The following is a 17,962-nucleotide window of genomic DNA, read 5'->3' on the forward strand; positions in this document are numbered from 1 at the left end:
CTTTAGCTTAAGTATTATAAAGGGAGTTTACTAGTGTGATGAGCGTAGGGAGGGTAACAGTATTATATGACCTCCCAAAGTTACAAAATTAAAATGATGAAAACGAACAAACAAAATGATGAAATCCAAGCTTGATTTGGTACTTCACTCACATGTATTACCTTTGGTACTAGAGCCCTAGAGGTTCCCAGTGTTGGCGCTTTTCTTTGAAAAGCAAAAAACCCAAGGCATACAAAATAAGCACACACATCAAAATTGAATCAATGTGAAAAGACTTTGGGAGGTCAAAGAAAAGGAAATAAGTCAATTTCATGAGCAATTCCTTTTATCGTAGCTTAACTACAAGGTCTTCTAGGTATAGCCTCTAGTCAGTCCTCGAACATGAAATACTTTGCTCTCACGATTAAACAGCTTAATTGGCCAGAAAATTTGAGAAGCTTGCCCATGGTATTAATAGTTGACCTCTAGTGCCTTTCGGTTGTTAAATTAGCAACCCCATACTTGTTTAGTTTTTGACCTTTACAACTGTTTATGCGTTTGATTATATTAAAGTTTAATGTTTATTCTGTTACCAATCAATTTGTATGCTTACAATTACATATGCTTTTTAATTGTATACGAGAATGCGGTATCTCGACGAACATACTTCATCTCAATAGCTTTCGAGGACGGAATCTACAACAGGAAGGGGGGCATGTTAACCCTCACGGACACCCTATCCCCTTCGATAGACGCATATTATTTATTTGATTGAGTTATGGACCGGGCTTGTCGGTCCAATAGGTGTGTAGTGATCGCCGATGAGAGGCGCACCACTTATCTTATTTTTACAGCAGTTTTGCAACGACCGTTCATTGTGGGCACCCATGTGTGAATGGACTCTTATAAAGGTCCATTTGACCTAAAAATCCTCATTATTGAAGTGTAAGCTAGGAAGTACTCTTGCTCCATCTTTGTCTCCTTGTCCTTCGTGTATGTGCGTGTGTATGCTAGAGAGAGAGAGAGAGAGGGGGGGGGGGGGGGGGGGGGGAGAGAGAGAGATCAAGCATTGCGGTGACATTGGTGGTAGCGAGACGGTAGAGCGCGGCATCGACAACAGCTTCTTCTTCTTCACATCACAGGATCCTTCACAATGGAAGCATTGAGAGGTGAGTGACACACCATTGTTCTTTGAGCTTGCTAGGACTCTCTAGTTGTGTGTTTGCAGCCTTTTGAGGCTCGCACATAGTGCACACGCAAGTTCCCAGCCTTCAACACGTACGGTAAAGCGTACAGTAAGCTTCATTAAATTTGAGCAAAAATGATCCAAGTACAAGGACCATTATATAGTCCTAAAAGGAGAGTATTTGCTAACATCATGGGTGATGGAAGGCTCAAAACTACCAACCCAATTTGAGGGGTGTGGTTGAGTGTATATAACATGTACAAGGCATGTCAGGCATCTACCAAATGTGGCAAGGATTACTCTAGGTCAAGTGCAATGTATCTGGTCAAGATGTGGAGGGGAAGTGCTTCATGGTGTGAGCAAAGCACATATCTTAACAAACTCATTGCCCCAAAAGTTGTGACCCTCTGGTGGTTGTTCCTCTAAAAGCTATGGGACAAGAGACCCAGAGGGGTTCTCTTTTGGAAGATGAGGATCTAGAGCATTCTATTTTACATTAGACATTGCTTCCCTTGCTGTGAGAGAGGCAGGGCTAACTTCACAATTCTAGAGGCTTGAACTTAAGTTACTTTGTGACAAGAGTCTATCCATTGGTCTCTATCTACCTCTTGGCAATGTTTGCTACAAACAGCTAGGGCATGATGACCTGTTGGGTACCCATCAATCTATCTCATTGTTATATTGGGTGGGGACCTCACAACAACATGCCTTTAGAAGGGGAAAACAACCAACGATGCACTATCCAAGGGAGATTGAAATGTTGCCATATTTCATGTGATTATAATGGTTGCATGGTGCTTTAGTGAGGGCCAATAAAAAGGTGAACAAGTGACAAATGAAGAGTGGGAATTTTCTTGAGATTGTAGCCCTAAGGTAAATTTCCAATCTTTAACTCTTTAAAGGCTTTGGCTTGGCTACTTGGCTTATTACCTTGTAACTATCTTAACAATACAAATTGTACTCAACAACTTCGTGTAAAGATTGATATCTATGCATAGAATGGGTTGACACAAAGCAATGCACATCTGATTGTAAGGTCATCGCTACATTCAAGATGTCTAGTCAATGACGGTCATCAAGTGATTGTGGCAAAAACATTTATTTTAGAACTTTGCAATAATTTTTTAGGGTGGATTATAGATGATTTGACTCTAATTTGACATGGGGATTTTTGATGTGCAATGGTTTAATGTGAACTTGGAGGGCCGTGCTGCAATAGTCCATAGAGGAAAGTCTGGCTTTTGGACTCAAAGAAAAGATGGAGTGATGCTCAAGCACTATGAAGAAGAGGTCAATGTAATTTACTCCCATCACTCTAGGGCTATTTTATCTTTCCATTGCACACTAAGTAATACACTCTTTGTTGTGTGCCTTGAGCTTCCTTCATCTTCTCAAAGCTACGTGTGTTTCCTTGCAACCCTATTTCCAACAAAATGCACACACAAAATGTTGACCGCTGGGTCAACAACACAAAATAACTCAAGTTTCATACCAAAGTCTTATCTTTTGATAGTTATGAAATGCTGCGAATTATGGATATAAACGTCATTTGTAATGAGTAGTTATTCTAGTTTCAGAAGCCGGGGTGCAATGGCACTTCCATATTGTAAATACAAAACCATTTGACCCTTTTAACCCCATTTTTGGTTAAACCTAAGGTAGCCTTCGTATATAAGGCACCTAGGTCATTTTGTAAAGGGACTTTTAATCATAATCAAACTTTAGCGCTGCCGTCTACTGTGTGTGAGAGAGAAAGAGAGTGAGCGTGAGCTTCATCCTCTCGCTACGCCCAGCTCGCTCAACGCATTGGAGATCCGACTGAACCATTGTTGTAGGCTCGAGGAGAGCTACGCGACAACACCAAGCATTCCACGTGAGACGAAGCGCACACGCCGACGCATCTACGAGCTATTTGTGGTCGTAAGTGTATCAAACGATGTCTGTTTTCTGCGTGCTAGTAGTCTATAGAATCGTGGCGACATAAGCTACGCATAGGTACTCATAAATTTCAGTTTCGGGCACTTTCAAAATTTGGCTCTGTCATCCTACGCGTTTTCCGCAGATGGGTTTAGAGTGAGGGTTTTGAGTGTAGAAGCTTAGGGACAGGTGTATCCTAGTGAGGGGATGGTGTTCCTTAAGTTTCGTATGAATCTGGCATGATTAGGTGAGTTACCTTCCGCATGTGTGTATGTGGCTAGGTGGTGTAGTTGAGAGCAGTGAGGTTCTTGATTGTGGTTTAGTTGGCCTTCCTGAGTGTTGTATGTGTAGGATGGTCTCAGCCTGACAAGCTTAAGAGATTTCCTCCATGTGCCTATCGTGTCATCTGTGTCCTCGATTGACATTATGTTGATCTAGGTAGTGTTTGCATGCAATTCATGGGTGTGTGAGTCTATCCTGTCCAACATTGGCGCCGTTGCCGGGGACACAAAGACCTAAGTAGGGTTCCTACTAACACTCGTGTGATGGTGCTTGATTTAGTTTCGGCTAAAGAAAGAGTTTTTCTTAAGTGGATCCGGAAGACGATATTCCGCGATCAAGTGGATAGCCAAGAAGCGTGTGTCTTTCCGAGGGTCTGCGACTAGATAGGTTTAGTTAGGATCTATGGATTAGAGTAGTTGTTGGTGGTCGAGTGATTTGTGAGGTGATAAAAGCGTTTACTAGTCCGTGTGTGGCAGTGAAGCGTTTTTCTACTCATAGATGCAAAACCCCATATGATTTGTAGGAGTAGCTTTAGGTAAGTGATCCGATTATGATCTAGAGCTATTCAGCACTGAATTATTTGCTAAAGTGCTTGTTTGCATTTGAAATCACGGAAAAGTGTGCTTTTGTGGATAAAAATGCATTAAACAAGCTTTTGTGGATATTTTTGTATGACTGACGGATGTTGTGCATATAAAAGAGCATTTGCAAGGGTTCTGTGAAGAAAACCTGCAATTCTGTAAACACAGACATCCTACGCGTAGGACGTCTCAAGGGGGTTCTGGAGATCAAATTTGAAAATTCTGACTGCACCAGTGGGTTCAGAGGGTAGGTTTTACCCTAGTAACATATTGACTTGAGTGTTTTTCCCTATTTTTGTTGACCAAAAGCCAAAAGGCGGAGTCAGAAAACGTAAAATTTCAAAAAAGACTTAATTGAGTGATTTTTGCATGTTTTTGCAATTGTGAAGCATACTTGCACTTGCTGAGAGCATAAGGAAGCATCAAGGACACTTCAATCTCAAAAAATTAGCAGTAGACATCCTACGTGTAGGATGTCTACAGGGTGATCTGGGCACTTTTTTGAAAATATGAGGTTACCAGTGTGTTTAGAAGGTAGGTTTTACCCTATTTTCACCTGGAAAGTGGAAATTTGACCAAATTGTGACAGATCAAATCCAAAAGACGAGAATTGCCAGACATCCTACCCAAATTGTGCCCAGGCATAATTTTTGAGACCAAACCATAGGGTGACTTCATGTGCATGTTATACATAATGTTTTGAGTGCATGTGAGAGTTTTCAGCTCATTTGGGTGAGAAAATTGGGTTCAAAGCGGACTTTAGCACTTTTGACTAAAAAAGGCTAGAACAACTAAAATTTGGGACTTTTGAAATCCAAACCAAAATCTGAGCATACCACTGGGTTACTGACATCAAGGGGAAGCTTTGGGTCAAGTCTGGGGTCAAACAAGCCAAAAAGACATCCTACGCGTAGGATGTCATATATGTGATTTTGCACTCCAAACTTAATTTTGAGCATACCACAGTGATCAGCACCTTAAGGAGAGTCTGTGGTCCAAGTTTGAGTTCATTCTGAGCAAAAACACATCCTACGCGTAGGATGTCTAATGCATAATTCTGAAACCAAAATTCTATTGTGACCATACCATGCTGTCATATAGCCTTAGGCAAGCCTCCTAGTCAAATTTGGTCCAATTTGGAGCTAATTTGACTTGGAAATTCATCAGAACAGACATCAGGCTTTTGAAACAGATTCTTGATCATTTGACCAACCTATAGGTGTCAGAATCAAAAAGTAAAAATAGCTGTGAGTTAAGCACATCAAGGGGAAGCTACAGTGCAAGTTTGAGCTGAAACAGCTTGATTTAGGACTCCAAACCAACCTATGAGCACACCACTATGATCAACACATCAAGGAGAAGCTGGGGTGAAAATTTCAAGTCATTCTGAGCAAAAAGACATCCTACGCGTAGGATGTCTCAAGGCCATTTTTAGGTCCAAATGAAATTCTGAGCATACCATTGTGTTGTTGGACTTAAGGGGAGTCTCTGGACCAAATTTTGTTAAATTCTGAGCATATAGACATCCTACGCGTAGGATGTCTCCAGGCCAGTTTTAGGGTCCAACTGTAATTTTGACCATACAGAAGTGTTCACAGTGTCAGAGAGATCCCAAATCTTTTTCAAAATTGAATTTGGACTCATTTTGACCATTCTAAACTGCAATTCACTGTTTTGGCCATAACTTTCACAAACGGTATCGGATCGGAAAAGTTTTTATATCAAAACGTAGCCTCAGAGCGGCTCTACAGATCCTAGAGCAAAACATGAACTAAATGTATGCCAACGGCAACCATTTCGTTCTACTTTGAAAAAAACATCGTTTGAGGCCTCAAAATTCTTTTGGAAGTCAGGGGTGTCTGAAAGCGACAATTTGCGAGAATTGTGACGAAACGGTTGCGGTTTTGGACATAGTTTCGACTTTTCCCTAACCAAAGAACTTGAGCATAGTGGACTAAGTCTACTTGAACCAAGCCAAAGCTCTGAAGCCCAGAAATCATGTCTACCCTAGATTCAAACGCAGCTTACACAAGCTTGGAGATCCCGACGATAGAAGAATATCCTCCCACAATGGATCTTCCAAACTTGCAATTGATAAAGACCCATCTTGTTGAGAGAGTTTGGATGATTGGTCATGAGAGTGAAGGACTATGTAGATACATTGACGACAATGAGGTCAATCTTTATAGGTGCTCAGATCCATACCTAGAAGAGATAACTGATTACAAGCTCTTATATGTCTACACATACGGAGTTGACTGTCAATGGAGATCTATAGTTGTCGACAAGTATGGAAGAGAATACAGAGTTGTAGAAAGCACAAATCCACAGACTGTACTAGAAAGAGGTGGATATTTGGTCAATGAAGGACCACAAATGCCTCCACCAAACACGAGAATTCCTATAGGAGTTCCAAGAAGAGAGCCACCAGGATTCCCTTCAAGAGCGATAACGAGAGAAGGATTGGAGAGTCTCTGGTTAGACTTGTAGACAATCGACGAGTTAGACCATCCCAAGTCCAGAAATGGGTAAACAAAAAATACTCCGGAGATAACGACCCAAGAGATCATGTAGCGGCTTTTAGAAGAGTGATTAGAGCAGAGGAAGTTTCAGATTTTGCGACACAGTTTGCGGGATTTGGATTGACTCTAGAAGATGATGCAGCTACATGGTTCGACTCGGTGGAAATATGGGATTTTGAGACCCTAGATGAGCTGTTTGAGGAGTTTATTGAAGAATTCTTGCCAAAAGACATTGCTCACAACACGGTCTCGCAAATCCATAGATTCAAACAGAAAGAGGATGAATCAGTACGCAAAGCATCATTATGGCTCAAGAGATATGTTAAGCTCTATCCTAGAGCGGAATTACCTACGCAAGCACGGCTGATGCTGATCTTTATCCAGGGAACGAGAGATGAGGGCCTTCAGAAGGATCTGCATATGATGAGGATGACGCTAAACGAGTTGATCAAAGAGGCTCTTTATCTAGTGGATAACTGTGAGGCATACAAAGAAAAGGACTTAAAGAGTCAAGGAGATGACACATCCTGTCAGCACAGTGCTTCACACATAAGTGAGTCCATTGCCAAGCCAACGGCACCTATTGATCAAGAAAAGCTTATCGACGACTTGGTCAAGAGGTTGATTCCTCTTGTAAGGTCTGATTCGGGAGAGCCGAAGTGGTGTGAAATTGAGAGAAAATGGACGAACCATACGGGGGAAGAGTGCTATTATAGCATGGATAATGCTAGGGAGAGGTATGTACAACCTGTTCCAGAAGCACCTACTCCACCTGGATACATTACAGGGAATGCGCCAGGACCAGTAGGAGTTTTAAGGCCACAGCTTGTCTTAGGACAACAACCTCCACTGCCAGGTGCTAGAATGCCGATAGACATGAGATACATGCCAATGATGGAAGCATCAAATAAACCAACGCCAGTACCAGCTACAATGTGGTATAGCAACCAAAATGAGTACTACCCTTCGGAGCAACAAAATGTGAGAGAAACACATGGAATGGTGAGGCCAGTACAACCTCCACCTCCTGGCTTTCAATCGAGAGAAAGAAGGTATGAAATGGACGAAAGGACATTGCGATTCATTGCAAATAGCGGCTTATCTAGGTCAAAGCTTGCTTATAGCCAAGAGGAAATGCTAAAAGAATCTCCTCAACCAGACACAGATTGTCACAAAAGTCGTGACAACCACTTGGTCAAACAATGTCCTCATACGGAGATCACTGAAGTAAATGCCTATTGTCTTGAGTGTGGCATCACTCACTTGATCCCCGATTGCCCGAAAAAACCAAACCAAATCAGGAAAATCATGACAAATGTATCAGGGATTGTTCAGCTCCCTAGTAGATCAGAAAATGAAAATGTTGTACCAATTCAAGTAGTTACGAGAGCACAAGCTCAAAAGAAAGCAGATGAGAATCCAGAGACAAAGAACACGGAAAGTGACACGAGTCCAAAGACAGATGATGGACCAAAGACAGACGCACCTAGTCAGAAAACCAAGAGCAAACGAAATAGTTGGAAAGCTAGAAAGACTAGGATGAAAGCACGCAGGGAACGAGAGCAAAAATCCCTAGCTGAGAAGCTTACCGAAGCTCAGGAGAAGATAAAACAACATGAGGAAAAGGAGGCCACTTCTCTTACACAGATGGCTAAACCTCTAGAAGAACCATCCATGGATGAGAAACCGAGAAGTGCTAGTTTAGGAGGATCTGTGTTGGCAGAGAAGGCTAATGAGACATTAGATGCCCTCTTGAAAGCCTATGATGCGAGGCTCAAAAACAACCAAACCCAAGAACACAGGTGGATGACATATCCCTATGCAGAACTAGAAAAGCAAAGGTTTGAAATGTGCAAGAAAATGATTCAAACAGCCCAACCTTTACTAGAACCACAAGTTGCAAAACCTGAGGATGTGATCCGTGTCATGCCTACACAAATAATCCAACCAAACCAGTAACTAAAAGAGACAGATTCTAGTCATGAGCACAGACAAGACCTCAAAGACCCAGCATTAGAACCAAGGATAGTACTGAATACCACAGATAACTCTTCCGAGGGATTTCACCAAGCTATACCTGAGGATTGTAAAGAGATAGATGGTCTTGATGAATTGTGGAAACAAGTCAGAGAGGCCAATGAAGCCAATGACCTAAGAAGACCAGTAGACAAGACTGGTGATGACCGAGGAGTATTTCTACCACCAATAGAGGAATTTGAGACTGGATCTCAAATGAATCTAGACGTGCGATCGTGTTGGGGCGACAAAGGATCTGTACAATCTATGGATAGTCAACCCCATTCGCTAAGAACACTACCGTCCTACATGGGAGAGTACGAGACCAAGTCAGCTGTGGTTGTAGTCCCATCACAGAGACTGTCTCCCAACAAGGCCATCGATTCAAAGGGGCTAGTAGATATTCTATCTACCCCAGTCACCTGTACAATAATGTTAGCCGAGTTGCTCAGAATAAGACCAAACATGTGGGCTAATGTGGGTAAATGTCTAGAGAAATTTGGTGTAAAAACCCCAATGACTCAAATCGAGGAAGGCATCAAAGAGCTTGAAATGCCTCAACTAAATACTAGGCCAGTGTCATTAAACAAGGTAGGCGAGTATTACGAGGGGGAAGATGGAAACACCACCCTTCCTATGGAATTCAATGGTGTAAAAACCATGGCAATCCTTGACAGTGGAGCTGGTGTGGCCATTGCAACCAAAGAGGTTTGGAAAAAATGGGGACAACCTGCCTTGATATCCACACGAATGACCCTGCAGCTTGCAGACGGACACAAGGAAAAGCCCCTAGGACTGCTAGAAAAAGTACTTGTTACTTCTTGTGGCATTGAATATGAACACACTTTTGCTGTTGTTGACTTTGGCAAGAAGAACAACTATGACATCATTCTGGGAAGACCATTCATGCGACAATTGAAAATGGTCCAAGATTGGGGTTATGACCATATATACTTGAGACATATGGAAACCATAACAAAGATAAACTTGAGGGACCATAGCTATAGGGATGTGACGAGAACACCGATTGAGGAGTTTGATTCCGCCCTAGTAGCAGGATCAGAACTTCCAGCTTGGTTAGGTAAGCCTAAAGAACTGTGGATGTGTGGAGCTTCACAATGTGGTAGCTTGAAACGTGAGGAATGTATCCTAGAACGGGTTATAGAGGATATGGACTATATCCCAGAACCATTTCCTGAAGAAGAGTTAGAGCCTTTTGGATGGGAACACATCTTGGATACTCTCGACGTGTGTGCCGTGGAGGATGCTCCCACAACAAAGTTTTGTGATGAAAATGGCTATGATGTCGTTCCTTATTTTGCAGTGAGTGTAATCCAGTGCAGTGACATAAGGAGCAAACAAAGAAATGTGGAGAATCAAAAGATGAAGAAGACGACGAGTTCTATGACTCTGTAGAACACTTCGAGCTTCAAGAAGATCAACGACCCGGGAATCAATGTCATCGCTACACAAATAAAGTGCATCAAAAGTGGATTCCAAAGTCCTCGGTGAAGACACAGCCACCACAAGCATCCTCATACATGGCTCCTAATAAGGATGCAAAGACTCAGCTAGGAGGAATACGACCACAGCAACGAGCTAACAATGCTCTAATCAATGGGCTAGAAAAGTCCTCCAAGAAAATACCACCCACGAGCAAACAGACAGTAACTTTCCACTACCAGCCAAAAAATCAAGGGAAAGTACAAGAAGTCAACCTTGCTAAGGATAGTAGCGATAGTGATGAATCTTACAACATCCCCTATCATCAACTCAGGCCATCACTATCACCAACCCCTTTAGCAACAACCATGACAGGTCAAAAGAACAAGACAACAAGTCAAAGCCAAAAAGCTCGACAAATCTGGATACCAAAAAGCCAGATCGGCCAAAAACAGATATGGATCAAGAAGACAAAGATCTCTAATGACAAATCACAAGATCCAACACCAAAACAAAAACAACGAAAGCGTGCACGAACGGGTAAGAATATCACAAAGTCGCAAGCTTTCACAACTCAGGTTTGGGTTCCAAAGAAGTTGATTCAAGCACAAAAAAGTCAGGAATTCATTTGGATTCCAAAACAACCACAATATCAACTTTCAAAGCCTGAATCCTGTCACCAACCAAGCATACAAGGGCTGAAGCAAAGACCACTGTCGACTCACACAACAAAAAGGTGGATCCCAAAGAAGTCTCTTCAAACACAAACGAAGCACGGGCAAGTATGGGTTCCCAAACGAGCGTCAACAACAAAACAGCCCATGATCGCAAAGAAATGGGTCCCAAAGAAGAACAACAAAACTGCTGTCGGTGCATCGCCGCTTGAATTCTTACAATTCTTCCTACGATTACAGTACAGTTAGAAGAGAGCAAGTCGCTTCAATCAAGCAACGATACAGGAGCTTCAAAGACCATTACATTGCTTAGAATAGGAAGCCTCGCCAACAAATGCCAATAAGCAAATTGCTTATACCCACATCTTGCACAACATAAATCTTTTCCATGCATTGACTATGTATGCATAATAGGGCTACATTACAAGGCCTGCATAGGCACAACTTTTAATTTCCCAAGCACAACACATACCCTTTGCAATACCCTGTCGTAAAGGATGACTCCAAATAGAAAGGGGGGAGGCATTCTGAATGCGTACCTAACATTATGACTATTAGAGGGCAATGTTTTGTGAGATGCATTGAATTTTTGCATTTTATTGTGATAAATTTTTGACGAAATTTAGAGTATATGCCCTCATAGTAGTGTTACAGAGGAGTATGGGGACAAAATCCATATATGAGCCCCTAGGGACATGTGTATATTGTACATAGCATTTAGATTTCTATTTGAATGATTTTTCTTTTGTTGAGTTTTTTAAAAAGATTTTCTTTGTTTATTATTAAGAAAAAATTAAAAAAATCCATAATCCACATGAAGAAAAGACTGACGAGAGGCCTGAGCACTACAAAGAGAAGAAGGTACAGGAAAACGATGAAACTTCACGAAGTATGTCTCAGCAACCACTACAACAGCCGAAGAACTTGTCACAAAGCAGTGTCAACATACAACCGACAAGTCATACAAGTCAGAGTCGCGTAGCTAAGCCACAAAATGAGTGAGGTGTTAGTCCCAAAGCTTCAAGTAATATTCTTTGTGGTCTAAGCGTCTTAGCTATTCTAGGTACTGCTCAAGCTGGAAGAGTTGATCATATTTACGTTGTGTCGCTCATGCTGGTATAAGTGAGCAAAAGAGTCGAAGTCTAAGTACTTAAGTCTGGTGAAGTGAAGGAGAAGGTCCAAAAGACACTCACATAATGAGCACAGTGAGATATGAGTGGAGAAACTTCTACATCGAAAACCCTTCTTGGAAAGGTGGAAGCTATTGAGACATCTTTTGATGTCACGTGTGCTACATTTATTCCTCGAAACACCCATCATCTCCTTCTTTCACATTGCATGCTTTTGTTGACAAATTTCTCATATGCATATAGAGTGTCCCATAATTGGCACTTGCATCAGGCACTCTTTCCGTGTTTCACCCAAGCACACACCTTGCATGAACATGTACTTCACGTTCAACTGCTCAACTCCAATAAGAGCGTATACCAAAGGCATTTTTTTCCCACCGGGTTTTTTCCCTTTGGTCATCCAGGTTTTAAACCCTAATCTAAAGACACCTATCACCATCCTCTTGTACATATTCCTTCTACATCAACAATAAGGAAATGCTACTCAAATCAATTGACAAATGAATTGGAGCACCAATTTCAGATCATAGCATACTTCTCCTCAATGGCGAGTCGAAGAATGGCCTACAATGACAAAGCTGCAGACAACACTAACAACATGATTGCACAGGAACAAAGACGTCCCCCATGAAGAAGAGCAGACATAAAAGTAATCAGAGGATCTCAAAAGATGAATGGTTATGCTGATAGATGTCCGCTCTAATGGATTATAGTTCTTGTTGTGGTTCGACAAAGATACTAGCAGTGAAACATATGAAGCCAAAACAACAGCAAAGTGTTGACCGCTGGGTCAACAACACAACATAACTCAAGAAATCCAATCACTTAATTCTACAAATTGTAGAAGTTTTTGGATGTGAAAGACATAAAGTTCGTCATCAATTATGATTTTCCTGAATCATGTGAAGACTATGTACATCGGATTGGACGAACAAGACAAGCTACTGCAAAGGCTATAGTCTAGACTTTCTTTCCAACAACAAAACGACAGCAAAGACCACATCGCCATCGACAATCCGGTCATGTCAGGGACGACATGAATGCGGAAGGGGGGAATGTTGATCGCTGGGTCAACAACACAACATAACTCAAGTTTCGTACCAAAGTCTTATCTTTTGCGAGTTATGAAATGCTGCGGATTATGGATATAAACGTCATTTGTAATGAGTAGTTATTCTAGTTTCAGAAGCCGGGGTGCAATGGCACTTCCAGATTGTAAATACAAAGCCATTTGACCCTTTCAACCCCATTTTTGGTTAAACCTAAGGTAGCCTTCGTATATAAGGTACCTAGGTCATTTTGTAAAGGGACTTTTAATCATAATCAAACTTTAGCGATGCCGTCTACTGTGTGTGAGAGAGAAAGAGAGTGAGCGTGAGCTTCATCCTCTCGCTACGCCCAGCTCGCTCAACGCATTGGAGATCCGACTGCACCATTGCTGTAGGCTCGAGGAGAACTACGCGATAATGCCAAGCATTCCCCACGCGAGACGAAGCGCACACGCCGATGCATCTACGAGCTATTTGTGGTCGTAAGTGTATCAAACGATGTCTGTTTTCTGCGTGCTACTAGTCTATAGAATCGTGGCGACATAAGCTACGCATAGGTACTCATAAATTTCAGTTTCGGGCACTTTTCAAAATTTGGCTCTGTCATCCTACGCGTTTTCCGCAGATGGGTTTAGAGTGAGGGTTTTGAGTGTAGAAGCTTAGGGACAGGTGTATCCTAGTGAGGGGATGGTGTTCCTTAAGTTTCGTATGAATCTGGCATGATTAGGTGAGTTACCTTCTGCATGTGTGTATGTGGCTAGGTGGTGTAGTTGAGAGCAGTGAGGTTCTTGATTGTGGTTTAGTTGGCCTTCCTGAGTGTTGTATGTGTAGGATGGTCTCAGCCTGACAAGCTTAAGAGATTTCCTCCGTGTGCCTATCGTGTCATCTGTGTCCTCGATTGACATTATGTTGATCTAGGTAGTGTTTGCATGCACTTCATGGGTGTGTGAGTCTATCCCGTCCAACACAAAATCTTGAACCGTTTAGATTGCTAATCCACAAATGTGGACAAAACCTAGCACACCTCATGACTAGATAATAAGTGTTATTTCCTTTTTTTTCCTTGTTAAATCCTCATGGCCTTTCCAAATCCATTTTGATGGTAGGAATGATCATTGAAGGTTGAACTTAGCTAATGATTTTGTACAACACTTTGAGAATATTCTCAACTCTCCTCCTTCAATGAGCATTGAAGTCATGTATCTATAGAATTGGGACCATGGAGCATGCATGGCATGCATAGTTAGGTGCATAGTGCACACTGTGTATGAATAGTTTAGGGGTGTAGTCCACATAGGGTTTGAGAAGGCCGGATGGGCATAGTGGTGTGTAGCCCGACATACCATAGACTTGGGCATACTTGGACAACTTGGTCTAATAATGGGACTCTTACGGTTGAGTGGTAAGTCTTTTGCAGTGCTCCTATGCAAAGACCTCATATGAGAGGCGTATGACACCTATGTTTCAATTGACCATCAACATGCATGTGCTACCTTGTTAGAGTAAGTTTTCTCTCATGTTCATCATTCAACCACAACATCTCTAGATCGTCTATCTGACAAAAATGAAACTCAGAATGCCCTAAAAATGAGCTGGGCCACAATAAAACTTCTCACTATGATGGAATTTTAAAAGAATTCATGATCAAATTTTGGTATCTTTTTAGATTAATATACTAATGATTATGAATTCTAGCTAGTTGAATGGTCAGCTTGAGGATAAGCTGAAGTTTGGTATCTTTTTGAGATTAATATACTAATACTTATGAATTCTTCCTAGTTGAATGGTCAACTTGAGAAGTTTGATGTTGTTAAACTTCTACTTAAGCAAGTCATGGGTCACACATTAAATCACTGGAGACCTATTACTATGCTTTGCATAGTGCACAAATATATTAGCTTAAGCTAATTGTCCTTAGATTATCTCCATCCGTCAAAAAATTTTCACACCCTAATCAATATGGATTAGAGGGGGGGGGGGGGGGGGGGGGGGGGAGGGAGGGAGCATTATGTATTTTATTTAAACAATTCAAATTGCTATAGAATACATGCATCAAGATACTTTTATAGTGCAGCTTAAGTTTGCAAAAGCTTTTGATAATGTGAGGTGGGATTTTTCATTGAGTTATGCTTAAGATGGGCAAATGTCCTAGGATGGTAATGTTCACTTTCCAATTGTCTTTCAATGCTATTCTCTTGTTATTGGTTACCTAGTTGGCCTAAATTTTTATAAAATGAGCCCAGAGGTTTGTCCATGTTGCTATGTTGTTGATGGCTAGACATCAACCAAGTAACAAGATCGTATGGTTCTTGTAGCCTGCTTTTCATGCATGATACAATGGGTGTTAGCCATTAGGGATGATCCACTTTTCTTGACGAAGAGAAGTAGTCGACTAATAACCCAAACTTGGTGCATTGAGTCACATCACCAATAACCAACAAAAGCACTTAAAAGTTGGGCATCACACAACTAGCAAAAATATTTTTCAAGGGGCTGAGGCAAATGCAAACACCCCTTAGCCCTACTTGGTTGTGAGGAGAGGTTGTTGCTCTTTTGCATTGCTACCAGTTCTTGAACCGTTTTTACGATTTCAAACAAAATCCCATATCAAGCATGGTGCAATCTACAAGTTTTGGACACCTCTTCACCATTCACTTACGACAACAACTACTTTAGGTAGGGAAAGGGATGCTATCAGATCTAGAGGCTCTTCCAAGATGCCTCTTCAAAGCTTGTGGTGATTGGGTTCACTGACAACAAGGAACATCCTCAACATCTCCTACATCCTTAAAATTAGGACGTACATCAAATGCCATGCATAATGTTACGAATGCCCTTTGACACAAGGACATGTTGCATCATGTAAGCCCACATAGGGTAATTGTCCCCATCCAATCTGTCCTCGACAACAAATATCTTGAACACATCTGTGTTGTTGTCAGCCATGGTGAATGTTGCACCTGATGTGAAAACTACCCGAAAAGAGGAGAAACAAGGCGTGAACAATGCATGCTATACAACACAAACTGTAGAAGACTGTAAGGGACTTGTTATGCAGAAAATGGTATTGACAAAAAAATTGTACAAAATGACAAAATAGCCTACATAATACCGCCTGTAGTGGAAATGGAGGCCGAAATGAGCCCGAATAAAAAATATGAGCAAACTGAGCTCTACGTGCATTGCCAAAGTATTTGTCGACCTGCTGACGCTCGCCAAAGCTCATATAAATTGAAGAAAATGAGCAGGCGTGTGCTGGAGCTACTAGCGACTAAGCCCAAGAGGATGAGACCTGCTCTAATATCAATTGTTGGAATTAGGGTTGCAAGAAAACAGACACATCTTGGAGAAGATGAAGGAAGCTCAAGGCACACAACAAAGAGTGAATTACTTAGTGTGCAATGGAAAGATTAGATAGCCCTAGAGTGATGGGCATATATACAATGCACGAGAGAAAGGACCTCCTAGTGAGGGAAAAAATGCCTCGGTGGTCCTAAGTGTGTTCACACACATCACTACCACATGTACATGTGGTAACATTTACTTTCAAGGTTTTTGGGACATCTCAATGCCATAGTCCTTTCTACTATCTATGGGAATCTTAAACACAATGATAGATCAAAATTGTCAATATTTATTTCTCTCACATAATATTATAATAATAAAAAATTCTATGATTTGACACAAATATCTTGCAAGGTTTTAGGTCATGTCCACGTTTCTTTCATTATGTTGGAACAAATCGTATCCATAGAATATAAAAGTGAGATCAAAGTCGTAATTTTCTATTGTTAGTTTATAATTCACTAAGAATGAAGTAAAATATTTTTTAAATTTTTTAAATTGCAAATTGGATTATATAGTGTAGTCTTTACTATCTCAAGAGAGATGGCTTGTAAGTCATTATGCAAGGGAATATCTTTAATATTAGCATGCTCTTTAGTTAATACAATAGTCTCTCCTCTCTCCAAAGCAAGCTTGATGATTGGATTTCATGTCATGATCTTGCAACATCTCTTCAATTGTAGTATGAGCATAAATTAAAATTGTGTTATATACACCATCTTTCTTTTGTAAACAAGTGGACAAGTCACATTTTTTAATCAATCTTTTCCTTGATTAGATGTATGGCTTGCTCGGTATTTTGTTTGCTCAAAAAAGTTCGCTCGGTGTTTGGTAAAACTCTTTGGTGGGGAGGAGGATATATCTATGTATGATGGTGGAGAGTAGGGAGGCAATGTAGCTAGAGGAGATTGGAGTGGTGTTGATAGGTGGTGTTATCGTTAAGTTGTCTAAAGGCTTCATTTTCATACCATTTCGAGGTTTTTATCGATTGATTTAATGACAATGGAATTGTCTTGTGTGAGTGATTTGAGGGCTAGGTGTACAAACTTGGGATGTTTGAGTAAGGGGTATTGTAAGTTTTTAAAAGTTTTTTCAAGGTGGTGTTGGTTTTGTTGTGGGATTGCTTAGTAGGGGAGGTTATCCTTAGGTGGTTTCCAATTGAGGTTGGGTAGTTTATAGGGGGAGGTTGGGGAGTTTGTATTGGTTTTAATGACAATGGAATTGTCTTTTGTGAGCGATTTGAGGGCTATATGTACAAACTTCAGAGGTTTGGAAAGAGTAGTTTCCAAAGTTTGTTCAAGATGATGTTGGTTTTGTTGTGTGATTGCTAGTAGGGGAAGATTTTGAAGAATTCTTTTATTTGCATGAGAGAGAGAAAATGTTGTAAAGAGGATTCTCTCCATCATTTTGGGTGGTGTTTCCATTTGGTGATGGTTACAAGGGGTAGGGAAATAAGAGAGAGTTTTTTTGAGTGAGGCTAGCAAGGTGGTCGGTTACAAGAGAGTGGTAGTCATTCAATGATATGTTGAGGATTTGGAGGAGGAGCTTATTAGCTTGGATGAGGACTTGGGTGCAATTAGAGAGGTAAATTTTGCATTGAGTAGGGCTTGAGCTTGTGTGTCTTCAAGTTGTAGCGAGGTGGCTTCATATTGAGGCTATTAGGTGCAATTTGTTGCTTATGTAGTTCTTCAAGATGAGTGATGAAAGCGGTGGTTTTCCACATCCGTTGGTGGAGATTTTGGAACTCCAAAGTTGAAAAGGAGATAATGTTGTCAAGCTCCTTTCGTTTTTTGAAAGAGAGGGAGGGCCTTTGGTGGGGGATATTTGGGTAATATCAT

This window comes from Adiantum capillus-veneris, chromosome 7 (assembly GCF_014529385.1).
Source record: "Adiantum capillus-veneris isolate H3 chromosome 7, ASM1452938v2, whole genome shotgun sequence".
NCBI lineage: Eukaryota > Viridiplantae > Streptophyta > Polypodiopsida > Polypodiales > Pteridaceae > Adiantum > Adiantum capillus-veneris.